This window comes from Cricetulus griseus, chromosome X (genome assembly GCF_003668045.3).
Source record: "Cricetulus griseus strain 17A/GY chromosome X, alternate assembly CriGri-PICRH-1.0, whole genome shotgun sequence".
In the NCBI taxonomy this organism is placed as follows: domain Eukaryota; kingdom Metazoa; phylum Chordata; class Mammalia; order Rodentia; family Cricetidae; genus Cricetulus; species Cricetulus griseus.
This window is the reverse complement of record NC_048604.1, coordinates 75,394,483-75,408,219: the sequence shown is the minus strand read 5'-3', so window position 1 is coordinate 75,408,219 and position 13,737 is coordinate 75,394,483.

Sequence of the window (13,737 nt, the reverse complement as noted above, 5' to 3'; positions counted from 1 at the left end):
ATCAAAGACTTCAATATAAATCCAGCCACACTGAACCTATTAGAAGACAAAGTGGGAAATACCCTTTGAATGAATTGGTACAGGAGACCGCTTCCTGAACATTACACCAGTAGCACAGACACTGATATCAACAATTGATAAATGGGACCTCCTGAAACTGAGAAACTTCTGTAAGGCAAAGGACAGAGTCAGTAAGACAAAACGGCAGCCCACAGACTGGGAAAAGATATTCACCAACCCCACATCTGACAGAGGGCTGATCTCCAAAATATACAAAGCACTCAAGAAGCTAGTCACCAAAACACTAAAGAATCCAACTAAAAAGTGGGGTAGAGAACCTAATAGACAACTCTCAATAGAGGAATCTAAAATGGCTGAAAGACAGTTAAGAAAATGTTCAACATCCTTAGTCTTCAGGGAAATTCAAATCAAAAGAACTCTGAGATATCATCTTACTCCTGTCAGAATGGCCAAAATCAAAAACACCAATGACAGTTTATGCTGGAGAGGATATGGAGAAAGGGGAACACTCCTCCACTGCTGGTGTGAGTGCTAACTTGTACAGCCACTGTGGAAATCAGAATGGTGACTCCTCAAGAAAATGGGAATCAGTCTACCACAAGATCCAGCAATTCCACTCTTAGGCATATACCCAAAAGAAGCACATTCATACAACAAGGACATCTGTTCAACGATGTTCATAGCAGCACTATTTGTAATAGCCAGAACCTGGAAGCAGCCTAGATGCCCCTCAACCGAAGAATGGATAAAGAAATGTGGTACATTTACACAATGGAGTACTACTCAGTGGCAAAAAAACAATGGAATCTTGTAATTTTCAGGAAAATGGATGGAACTAGAAGAAACCATTCTGAGCAAGGTAACCCAATCACAAAAAGACAAACATGGTATGTACTCACTCATATGTGGATTTTAGACATAGAGTAAAGGATTACCAGCCTATAATCCACACTGCCAGAGAAGCTAGTAAACAAGGAGGACCCTAAGAGAGACATACATGGTCCCCTGGAGAAGGGGAAAGGGTCAAGATCCCCCTGAGCAAATTGGGAGCATGGCAAGAGGGGGGAGGGAGCTAGGAGAATGAGAAGGGGAGAAGAGGAGGGATGCAGAGGACATGAGGGAGCAGGAAGGTTGAGTCAGGTGAAGAATAGAAGATAACAAGAATGGAGATATCATAATAGAGGGAGACATTTTAGGTTTACAGAGAAATCAGGCACTAGGGAAATGTCTGGAGATCCATAAAGATGACACCAGCTAACAATCTAAGCTATCTAAGAGGAGAGGCTATTTTAAATGCCCTCCCCTGATAATGAGATTGATGACTGACTTATATGCCACCCGATAGCCCTCATCCAGCAGCTGGTGGAAGTAGAAGCAGACACCCACAACTTATCACTGAACCGAACTGGAATCCAGATGCAGAGAAGGACGAGTGAAAAGCAAAGGGTTCCAGACCAGGCTTGTGAAACCCACAGAAACAGCTGACCTTAACATCAGGGAACTCTTGCTCCCTAGACTGATAGCTGGGATACCAGCATGTGACTGATCCAGACCCCAGGAACGTGGGTTTCAGTGAGGAGACCTCAGAAATCTGCGGGACCTCCTGTAGTAGTTCAGTACTTATCCCTAGCATAGGTGTGGACTTTGGGAGCCCAATCCACATACAGGGATATTCTCTGAGCCAAGACACATGGGGGTGGGCCTAGGCCCTATCCCAAAGGATGTGATAGACTCTGATGACACCCTATGGAAGGCCTCACCATCCTGGGGGAGCAGAAAGGATATGTGATAGGTAGGATTTTAATTGGGTGGGGGTGCTAGGGGAGGAAGGGAGGAAGAAGGGAAGTGGGATTGACATGTCAAACAATCTTGTTTCTAATTCAAATAAAAAAATCTGCAAAAGGGCTGGAGAGATATCTCAGAGGTTAAGAGCACTGACTGCTCTTCCAGAGGTCCTGAGTTCAATTCCCAGCAACCACATGGTGGCTCACAACCATCTGCTATGAGGTATGGTGCCCTCTTCTGGTGTGCAGATATACATGGAAGCACAATGTTGTATACATAATAAATAAATAAAATCTTAAAAAGAAAGCTGTCTTAAAAAACTTATTTTAAAAAAAAATCTGCAAAAAAGAAAATGTTCTGAATCTTAAGTTTTCAAAAAATCATTTCTTTTATTTTTAAGATTATAATATAATCACAACATTTCTTTCTTCTCTTTCCTCTCTCCAAACTCTCCCATATACACCTCCTTGAACTCTTTCAAATTTTTCATTAATTGTTGTTATAACACATATACATGTATATATATAAATATGACCTATTCAATACTTATAATGTTACTCTTATGTGCGTTTCAAGGACAACAATAGGAATCCTAATGTGGACAGACAAAGCCCATGAGGCTGCAACCTTACACAAAGAACTAAGGAATGCTGAGATTGGGAAATAGTCTTCCCCAGGGAAGAGTAATACCAACTGGTCATCTAATACTTAGTCATCAGCCCTGAAAACATATACACATGGCAGGGGCAAGGGGGGGGATGTTGGAACAATTAATGAAAAAAAGAAGCTGACTCTAAAGTATATGAAAAAATTCAGAATCCTAAGAATAATTAAAGCATTATTGAAGAAAATAATAAAACTACATGACTTCTATGACAATACATATATTACAAAGTTATTTTAATTAAGGCAGTTATATTCATACAAGAATAGACAAAAATAGCAAACTCTAGAACCAACACATGTATCAATAATTGGTTTATGCCAAAGATAACATCACAATCAGGAAATGATATTTGCAGTAAATGCTTTGGGGTTGATTAGATGTCTATTTAAAAAACCCAGGCCTTTTACCCATACCAGTGAAGATAATATACACAAAAATTGGTTCCAGATGAACTCCAAATATAGATGAGAGATGGGACAACAACATAACATCATAATCTTGGTAAATACAAAGATTTCTTTTTAAAATATTTTACTTATATTTATGTATTCAGAGTTCTACCTATATGTACACCTGCAGGCCAGAAGAGGGCACCAGATCTCATTATGGAAGGTTGTGAGCCCCCATATGGTTTCTGAGAATTGAACTCAAGACCTCTGGAAGAGCAGCCAGTGCTCCTAACCTCTAAGCCATCTCACCAGCCTCCAATACAAAGATTTCTTAATCAAGCAAAAAAGGATTAACATAAAGAGAGAAAATGATGAATGTTACTAAAAATTGAGACACTCTGTTTATAATAACTCAATTAGAGACTCTAAATGCAAGCCCATGTGATTGCCAGCTGATAGATCTTATGCATTTTATATGGAAAATCTCCTCCAGGTAATAGCACCATGTTCAAGAGAAAAAAGTAGACAATAACCTTGAAGAGACACTTCATAAAATTTATACAAACAGCTAACAAGTACACAGAACATTACCAGAACAATGTAAAACAAAGACGCAGTGAGCTAACAGCTAAAACCTCTAGAATATCCATTATTTTTATTGAAACATGATGGCTAATAACAATATTCTAAAACAGTTTGTACTCTTTTTGTTGTTTGTGTGTATATGATTTTGTATTATTATTGATTACATCAGATAACCAATTAGGGGTTCATCAATGAGAAAGGATTTATGCATATATAAAACATAAACATAATAATTGTAATAAACAATAATAATGAAAACAGAGGTCATTAATTTGAGAAGGGATGGGGGGAGACATGGGAGGGCTTAGAGTAAGGGGACATGAGAGGGGCTGGAGAAGGGAAAAGCAGAGAACGGATGTAATTATATTTTAAAAAATTATTAGGAGTTTCTTAGTACAATTGCTTTGGTAAACTGGTTTTAGTAGCTAATAAACATAGTTAGATATATAAACTATGATTCAGCAATTCTACTCTTACATGTGTGTCAAGAAGAAATTTGTGCATCCATCACCAAAAGACATGCACTAAATCGAATCTTCATAATACAATTTGCAATTCAAATGTGGAGACAATCATGATGCCCATCTATAATAAAAGATCTAATTATACTGTAGTCTCTTCATATAATGAAATTCTACACAACAATGAAAATAAAGAAATTACTATTGTACTCAATAACGAAGATGAATTTATGTCATTTCGGCCCCCCTCCCTCCAACTTCTCATTTATCTCATTTAGTCACTCTCAAATTCATGGTCTCTTTCATTTATTATTGTTACATATATATGCAGAAATATATAAATAGAAGCTGTTGAGTCTATGTGGTGTTGCTGTGTGTGTGTGTGTGTGTGTGTGTGTGTGTGTGTGTGTGTGTGTGTGTGTATGATTTTCAGTGTTGACCACTTGGTACTGGATAACTGATTGGGAGCACCCATCTGCCTGGGAAAGACTAATTCTCCCTTGCTCAGCAGATTTTAGTTGCACACAGCTGTAGGGATTGGTCCCCATGAGATTTCCTACATCTCCATGTTAGCATGTTTATTGATGTGGGCATTGTTCAGGTCTAATTTTTTTAAGAAATGTAAATTCATTATTTTCAAGCTATTTTATAACCAATATATAGATGGGCATTGATATGAAAAATGCGTTTGATTAAAAAACAATGTCAATTAAGAGTAGGCTTGCATAATATAATTACAAATATTTTTACATAATGTAATTACCAGAACCAGAAATTGAAGGCATATTGGAAGTATCCTTAATATTATGAGGTCTATTTTTTAAAAATCTACCAATTCTTGAATGGATTTTACTCTGGAACTCTTTCTTGGCTGTATTTTGTTGCCTCTCTTTTAGTGTGTAATGGAATCTTTGAAACTCAGGTGTGGCATCAACAAAGTTAAGAAGTTAACCCAAACTGTCTTTTACAATAGGTAATTTAAATCTAGCATTTAGACAGTCTGCTTTTCAGCTCCCCATTTTGGCCAGATTCTTTTGTATTCTCACCTTTTGTTTTTGGGGAAGAACCTTTTATTTATCACTTGGATTTAACCATACCCTGTCAGTTACTCAACTTGGTTTCTAACTGTGCACCTTTCTCAAGAATTTCTCTATAATCCCAATCCTTTTTGTAAAGAAGATCTTCCTTATGCATTTGCTATTGTTAGTTGTTTACTTCATTCCGACTTTTTTTTATCCAGTTAAAAATTGCACCTTTCATTTGTAGATTTTAATCTTGGAAATGACCTTGTGTCTTTTATCCTGTTCATCCTCACTTTCTCCCCAAATTACAAGACTCTCTTCAAATTGTTTGCAGCTCAAAATAACACCTTGTTCCATTGGTTGAATCAAACTTGAAGTATTAGGGGGAAAGAACTTGTATTTTATTTGACCGTCTTCATTGACTAATGGTGCAGCAGAAGGGTGAACTGGAGAGTTGTCCAGAATTAAGACTACCCTGATTACCTCTTCATGAAATCTTAGATAATTAAGTTAAAAATGTTTGATCTCAGGAACAAAATTTTGAAAGAACCATTCTGAAAATAATTATCTTGTGAATCAAATGTCTTTATATATATCACAGATAATGTACTTGGGTCCTCTTTCACACTTTTGGGCACCTTTGCTTTTCCAATATGACTGATTTTAATTTGTGAGTTCCATCTGCATTTGGCCATATATGGGGAGACAACCATTCTTTGTTTATTTTCATTCCTGGCAGGCAGGTGTCTTTTCTACTTGCCTGAGTGCTCTCTGGCATTGACTTCCAACAAAAGGCCAGTCTCATCCCCACTGAATAGCTGTGCTAAATGTAGTTTTCGTCTTTAATTATCTAGATAGTTTTTGTCAAAATGGCTCAAAGTGTTCTGAAACTGAACCTCGGACATCTTCCTCACATGCTTTGGGGTTCCAAAAATTGCACGACTATTTCAACATCTAAAAACTCAACCAGTACTGGCCTTAAAGTTTATTCATCCCCAAACACTGTGTAAATCTTTCTACAGCAGCCTGGAGCTCCACACCTTTTAACAGATGAGCATCTCTGTACTATATGTATACTGCATCATCTACATCACCATACTTGGCTTCTGTTGGTCTTTTTCACTTTTCAACATAGCATATCTCGTTTCAGCACAAAATTCAAAATCTACTTTTATTGTCCTTAATGTCATAAAATGCTCATTTACTGATATCAAATCCACCCCTCACATTTTAAAGAGATTCCCTGGCTTCAGTCTTACTTAGAACCTTCATTTTCTTTCTTCTCTTGTTCGTTCTAAATTTGACTTAAGACAACCAACAGAAAAAAGAAAGGGGGAAAGCCTTAGTAAACTGGGGAATAGGTTTGTTTTTTTCTTTTGCAGTAGAAAGTGACTGACGAAAGAATGAGGGTTGTCCAAGTAATGTCTGGTTCTTACTATTGCAAGGCAGAGGGAGCCAGTCTTCAGAGCTCTGCTGCTTATTCTCCCAGGGATGCCAGGGATACCTGCATATTTTCCCTAACTCAGGCCAGGGAAAGGGACAACTCAGATAAGCAACTCAGATAAGCTACCCCAAGAACAGGTCTAGATAGGATGTCAATAAAAGGCAAAGCTTGAGAACAGTGAGGCTTGGGTGTATAGAGCCTTTGAAGTGAAGAAAAGTTAATGGGTTGTGCACATGAATTCGAACTAACTTTTATTTCAGTCAACACAGCAGTGAACTTTGAGTGGCACTAAATTCTGGAGGTAATCTGTAAATATGGAAATAGTCTTCCCCAGCATTTTTTCCATTATCAGATCTCCTTTGGGGATTCTAGATGTGTGTGATCAAGTGTTACTTTTCTGTAAAATGGTTTCATGCTTGGCATCTTACCAAGTTTCAAAATCATGAAAATTCTCACATAGGAGTCTATAAAGTTTGCAAAATATCTTACCAGAGTTTTAAAACATCTGTCCTTTCATTTGTTTTCCTAAATTTACATTATGGTGTTAAGCGATGTGTTTTGCATTTCAGAGTTGAGTATTTCTTCAGTGCATAATTTCTTTAATTTGAAGCAAGATTCAACTGTCTGCAGATTCAAATGCTGGCGTTGCTGATAAACTCTATCTGTGAGTTCTTCAGATGGCAGATTCTTCTCTAGCTTTCTGCCCTCAGCATATCTTTTTAGCTTTCCCTGATGCAGTTGAAAGGCATTTCAGGTCTTTTGAAATGGCCTGCTCTAGATATTTCATGGTTTTCATTCCAGATACACAACCTCATAGGAAGAACAAAAGTTGCCACTAGAATCCCTTCCAGGCACTTCAGGGAAGAATAATGATGGAAAAAAAGCAAACCTTATGACAACAGGAAGCCTACATTCTGGCTTAGCATCTGACATTTAGAAAATGTGTGGTACTAAACAAATCACTTCTTAGGTCTCAATTTCTTTGTCAAGGAAAATGCGATCTACTTCACAGTTTAAAACCGATTTCACACACACATACACACACACACACAGACATACACACAGAGACAAACACACACAAAAAGACACACACACACACACACACACACACACACACACACACACACACACACACACACATCCCAAAATAAAAACTAGTGATTGCAAGGAAATCATCACTCAACTCAGTAGGTATTCAAAATCATCCTCCTCCCAGGAAGCTGAGGACTCTGCCAGTGCAGCCTGAAACACGAAGGGCAGGGTCCAGGAAGTGAACACGGCATACAGAGGAGTGGCTGCAGACACTAGTGGCTACCAGCAGCCACCAGCAGCTCCAAAGGTAAGCATGGATAACCGAGAAGCAAGGTGGCTGTCCTTCCTGTCAGTGTGCAGGGCTACTCTAAGCCAAGGTAGTCATTCTTAAAGCAAGGAATCCATACATGAAAACTAAATGATTGTTTTTTTTTAAAAAGTTTAAAACCAATAAAATTATTATGCAGTGATAGAAGCCAGGGTTGGGATTCATTTGGAATTAAGGTGCAAGAGGAAGTTTATGTGTTTATGGTCTGGCCAATGCTGATCATGATTACATAAGTGAGCACACTCTGAGGAAATTATTTGAGTTGTACACTTAGCAATATGGAATTTCTCTACAAGCATTTATGTTTACTTAAAAATAATGCCTGTAAGCCTCAAGTGGTTAATCCAAAATGGACCAGAAAATGAGAGAGAACCAGAAACTGCTGTGGCAAGGGTTAGCAATTATTGTTCATCTAAGTTCTGACTATAAAAGCATTAATTGTAACCCTCTTTAACTTCTGGTACAATTTTGTTTAAATTTTATGTTGAAAAATATTCAGATTAAAAATAGTCATCAGAGATAGACTCATAATTCCAACACTTGGGCAGCAAAGGAGGACAGGGAGTTTAAGAACTTGTTTTCAAAAAATTAGAAATAAAAGGTTCGTTGTGCTTCTTAGCTAGGAAATTAACCAACTGCCTAGGAATAGGAAACTAAGAAAATATCAACACCTAGATTAAATGAGATGGAAGAAATCAGTAGATAGAATAAAAACAAAATCTAATGATAAATATGTATGAAAATAGCACAACTACACCCATTTCTTTTTGTACTAACTAAAATATAATTAAAAAGATAAAAGAACATATTATTCTTCAATCGCATATAGTATAATTTTTCTAAATTGATTTAAAAATAATTTTGAGTCTTCTAATTCTGATTTGCCCTGAAAATGATAATAATCACCATTTGTACAACTACTGTGATGATGGTTGAAATGGTGTTAAATTTATTGATTAATTTGTCACTTTTTTGTATAGAAACTACAAATCAATAACATTACACATCTCTCTACTTTTTTTTAAAGAGGGCACACATAATTTATTGTCATATCAAGAATATCAGTAGTTACTTGGGGAAGGGAAAAGAATTAGCAAAGAACATAAGAAAACATTTGTAGATAAAAATATTCAACATTGTTTTTGTTTGTGTATGCCAAACTAATCATGTCATAGAGCAAACATGTACAATTTATTGTATGCCAATTTTTTCTTAAAGAAGTTGTTGAAAGAACAAAATTCAGATACTATCCAGCATATTTGGTGCTAGGTCATCAAGCAGGAAGATGAAAATACAGTATTAAACTCAGATCATTTAGTTCATTTGGTTTGATCAAGTTCTATAGGGGTCAGAGAGTAGGTATTTTTGAGTATATTTATGGGACATATGGATTCTACTACAATACTTAACCAGTGTAGCAATAAAACAACCATGATAATGTGTAATTGAACATTTTGTTATTTCACAACAAAACTTTATTAACAAAAACAGAAGATGGGCCTATAGTTTGGTGACTATGATCTAGTTGAACACAGTTAATATACACAAACTAAGAAGTGAATTACTACACAGGCAACTGGTGGCAACATGTATAAATCAGAAGTGGGAGCATACATCTCTCTACTTTTTAAAAAATCATTTTTGTTTATAGAGATTAGGCTTTCTCTGTTGCCCAGGCTAGCTTTCAACTGCTGGGCTCACATGATCTTTCTGCCCTTCTGTCCTCAGTGGCTGGAATAATGGGCATGTACCACAGCACTCTGCTTGTTTATGTAGCTTTAAAATTTCTTTCATTAGTGTCTTGTAATTTTCTTTTTTGTTTGTTTTGGTTTTTTGAGACAGGATTTCTGTGTCTTGTAATTTTCAAATGTGCAATCTATACATTCTGTTTGTAAATTCATATCTATTTTTATTTTTGAGCTATCATAAATTGTATCATTTCAACAACAATTACATTGCTCTTGCCATTACAAATTTTGAAATTTTCATCACTAGTTTACAGTACATGTGTTTGATTGTGTGTGTTGACTTATTCTGAGTCCCTATTAAATTTGATTAGTATTTCTAGGGCTTATAGGTTTTGTAGATTTCTTGGTAACTATTTTCTAGAAAAATATGAAGTTTATTTCTTTTCCATGAGAAAATTCTGGTTGTCATTTCAACAAATTGGTGGGTTTTCTATTTGGCACTAAAATTAATTCAAGTTCCCACATGTTTTAAGCACTTTTTCTGATACCATGATATGTGACACATCATTGTTTACTATTTCTAAAATGATGTTGAGTAGCAGTGATGAGAAAACTTCTTTACTTTGCTGTAAGTTAGAGGGAAAACATCCAGTTTCTGCCATTAAGGATGATATTAGCTGGGGGTTTGCAGTAGAAGCTATTACTAGCTTGAGGGAAGTTTCTCAATTGTAGAGTGTTACGATAAATCTTTTCGCCAAATGCCATCCGAGCCCTACCACCACGTGAGTGCTTTCTGCCAGGCCCCATCCCCCTGAGTTCTGCCCGCCGAGTTAGGGACCCAAATAATACGCAGAGACTTATATTAAGTACAAATGCTGCTTGGCCAATGACTAGGATTTTCCATCTGTTAGCTCAGTCTTAATTATCATAAATCTATGTATTTTATAAGACTTATCTTATTTAGGATGCCTTCCATTGGCGTCCTCATCCCGGGATCACATGGTGACTCTGGAAGAAGATAGAAGGGGGCCCACTTCCTTCTTGCCCTTGTTTATGAATTTCCCTGCTATGTCACTTCCAGCGTGGATCACCACTTCTTTAGTACATTTCCCAGAATCTTATCCAGGGGAGTGTCATGACCGTCTTTAATGGCTTGATGCTCAAAGATATCTTTATTCAGATAAACACCAGCCAAACTCAAGCCAGAGCGTGCCAGGGGCAGCAAGGCAGACAGGCCAGAGAGAGGGGGCTCCCATGTGCCTTGCAGCCCCTTAAAAACCCATCACTCGTCATCCTGACCTCACCTTGACCATGCCCTGACAGGTGTGGTCAGGCACACCTGTAGCCAGCTTCTAGCAGGCATGGCTTACTGTCCCCCACAGTAGAGTGATGCCTTTTCTAAATCATTTGAGACAATGATCTTATTTTTTCCAGTGGACTATTAAAAGGGGATAGTTTACACTGACTTTTTGACTGTTGGCTAACTTTTTACAATAAGGGTAAACCCAATATTGTCACAATACATTGTACTTTCGTGAATTGAAAATCCCAAAGGAAAAAATAAAAAATCTCAAAAGGTCAAATGACTGAACTTGAAGATTATGGAGGTTTAAAATGTTGTAAATGAGTGTCAACTTATCTTCAGCTACTTTTATTCCCCTTGAAATCCACTCATTGAACACTCATGATCTAACCTAACATCTTTTTGACTATTAAAGTCCTAAAAAACCGAAGCACTAGGTTTCACCAATCTGAAAGCTAAGGAAGTGATCAGATAACACATGAAACCTATATCAGTGTTCTCCCTGGCTTGTTGTAACTTGTCTACCTGTGGTCACTTTTAACATATTTGACAAATAATTTTATGGTATTTTAAATTCTGTGTTTAATAAAATCTTACATAACTTTTTCCATACTGGACATACTTGTGGTGGTTTGAATGAGAATGGTCTCCATATGCTCGAATGTTTGAATGCTTGTACCCCAGTTGGTGGAACTGTTTGCAAAGGATTAGAAGGTGTGGCTTAGTTGGAGGAGGTGTGACACTGTGGATAAGCTTTGAGCTTCTAAAAGACCATGCCATGTCCAATCCCTTTCGCTCTGCTCATTCTTGTGGCTCAAGATGTGGCTTATCAGCTGTTCCCATTCTCAGACTTTGCTCTGCCATTATGGATTCTAACCCTCTGAAATCATAAACCCAGATCAAACACTCTCTTTAATTATTTGCTTTGGTCATAGCATGAGTCTTTTTTTATGTTCAATAAAATTTTATTTATGAACACTGGAGTTTGAATTTCATATAGTTTTCTCATGCTACAAAATATTTTTTCAATTCTTAAAAAACATTTGTTATCCTTTATTTCCCCAATCTTTTAAAAATCATTTTTAATTCACAGGCTGTTGTAGGTACAGAAGGTGGAGCCTGGACTACTGACCCCTAGGCTAGAGTTAAAGATCCCCCCCACACACTTAATCTTCAACAAGTAGAGCGTGAACCATGTTACCTGAAAAGGCCACAGTAGGATTACTACATCTATTTTATTTATTTGTACTCATTCACTCCATCCAAGCGCTAACTTGGCAGCTATCCCTATTTAGGGACTGTGCAAGATCTTTCTTGGGACACTGGAGGAAAATGCACGGCTCTTCTCTCAAACTCTCAGTCTGCACAGCATCTCAACACTGTGATTTCTCCAGAGTATCAGAAAAGGTCCGTAAGTGTGAAGTACCAAGCTGTTTTTGAGACGGTTGTAGCCAGTGCTTAGGCTGACTAAAACAAATTACCACAAACTAGGTGGCTTAGAATAGAAACTTATTTTCCACCATCATAGAAGATAGAAGTCTGAAATACAACAGCAACAGGGTGGGTGCCTCATGGAGGCTCTGATGGGAACTGTTTTATGGCCCTCTTTCAGGTCCTGTGTGTGCTTCAGGAAATTTCAAGACATGTTCGTCTTTGCCTCTATCCTCCACTGTGTCTGTGTTTCTCTCTTCTTTTCTCTTACAAGGACTTGTCAGTGGAGTTAGGGTCCACCCTAATGCAGGACGATGTCATCCACAGGTCCATATGTTTACCTGAAAATGCCCTTCTTCCAAATGAGGGAGGCCTGTACAAGCTATATACAGATGTGCCGCAGAGTACACTATTAAACCCAGTATAATACTGTTAGAGGATTCCTAGAAAATATGGTCAGGACCATTCAAATGATGTTCAGGAGGAAGTAATTGAAGCTGACTTTTAAAAGATGAAAGCTGGGTGTTAGTCAGACAGTCATGAGGGGGGAAAAGGGAAACCAGATTCAGGTTGTAGCCAGATCAGAGTCACAAAGCAACAGCAAATGAACATTCTGTAAACCACAGTATTTAGGCTTGGCTGGAGAAGAGGGTGTGAAGTGGGGCTGGAGTGAGCAGGAAGCCATAGAAGTCCACAGGAACTTTATCCCCAGTGCTGTGTGCTCTGAGGGTCAGACAAGGTCAGAGGGAAGCCTGTGGTCCATCCTCTTCCATGGCTAAGCACTTTAACTGGTTCCACCTCAGATCACTTATCAAGAAACCCAGACAAGACTGAATTAGATGACCTTCTCTCAACCATAGTGTATTTCACGATTTTAAATTGAAACCCATGGTCGCTTTCCACCATGAGTGAGATCAGTCCTCGGCTTCCTCTGGGAAGTACTCTTATTGCTCACGGTCCTCCCATGTCAAGGGATCGTTTTGCTTCTGAAACACCCTGTGCTTCTTGCTGCCCTTTCACTCCTGAAACTGAGAAAATGTGGTTTTCCTTCTACAACTACACTCACCCAAGATTAAATCAAAACAGAAGTTAATGGCACAATCACTGGTCATCTTATATACAACAGTTTTAAAAGCAGTTACACTTATGTACATAGACAAAAGTAAGAAAAGTACAACTGAAAAATACATAGCTGTCCCCCAGGAGAAAGAAAAATCATGTAATGTGTATATGCATTCCACAGAAATATATACAGGGAAAAATTCCAGAAACCTCAGTAAACAAGCCACACTTAGAAAAAGGAAAGTTGATTTTTATTTTATCAATAGCCATTGTTAAACATGAACATGCATACATAATATTCTACACACACATCACAGCTTTTAACATTAGTTAATAAAAGTTAAACACACAGCATACATCCTTACAAAAAAAAGTCAAAATGCAAACTTAAAACTTTAAACAAAATTCTTACTAATTTAAAAAAGGTTTGTGTTGGTTACTGTTTGTGCAACACAGTTAATTTAAACATTTCATTTTGGCTGGACATGAAAAAGCGGCAGTAGAAAATAAATTCATGAG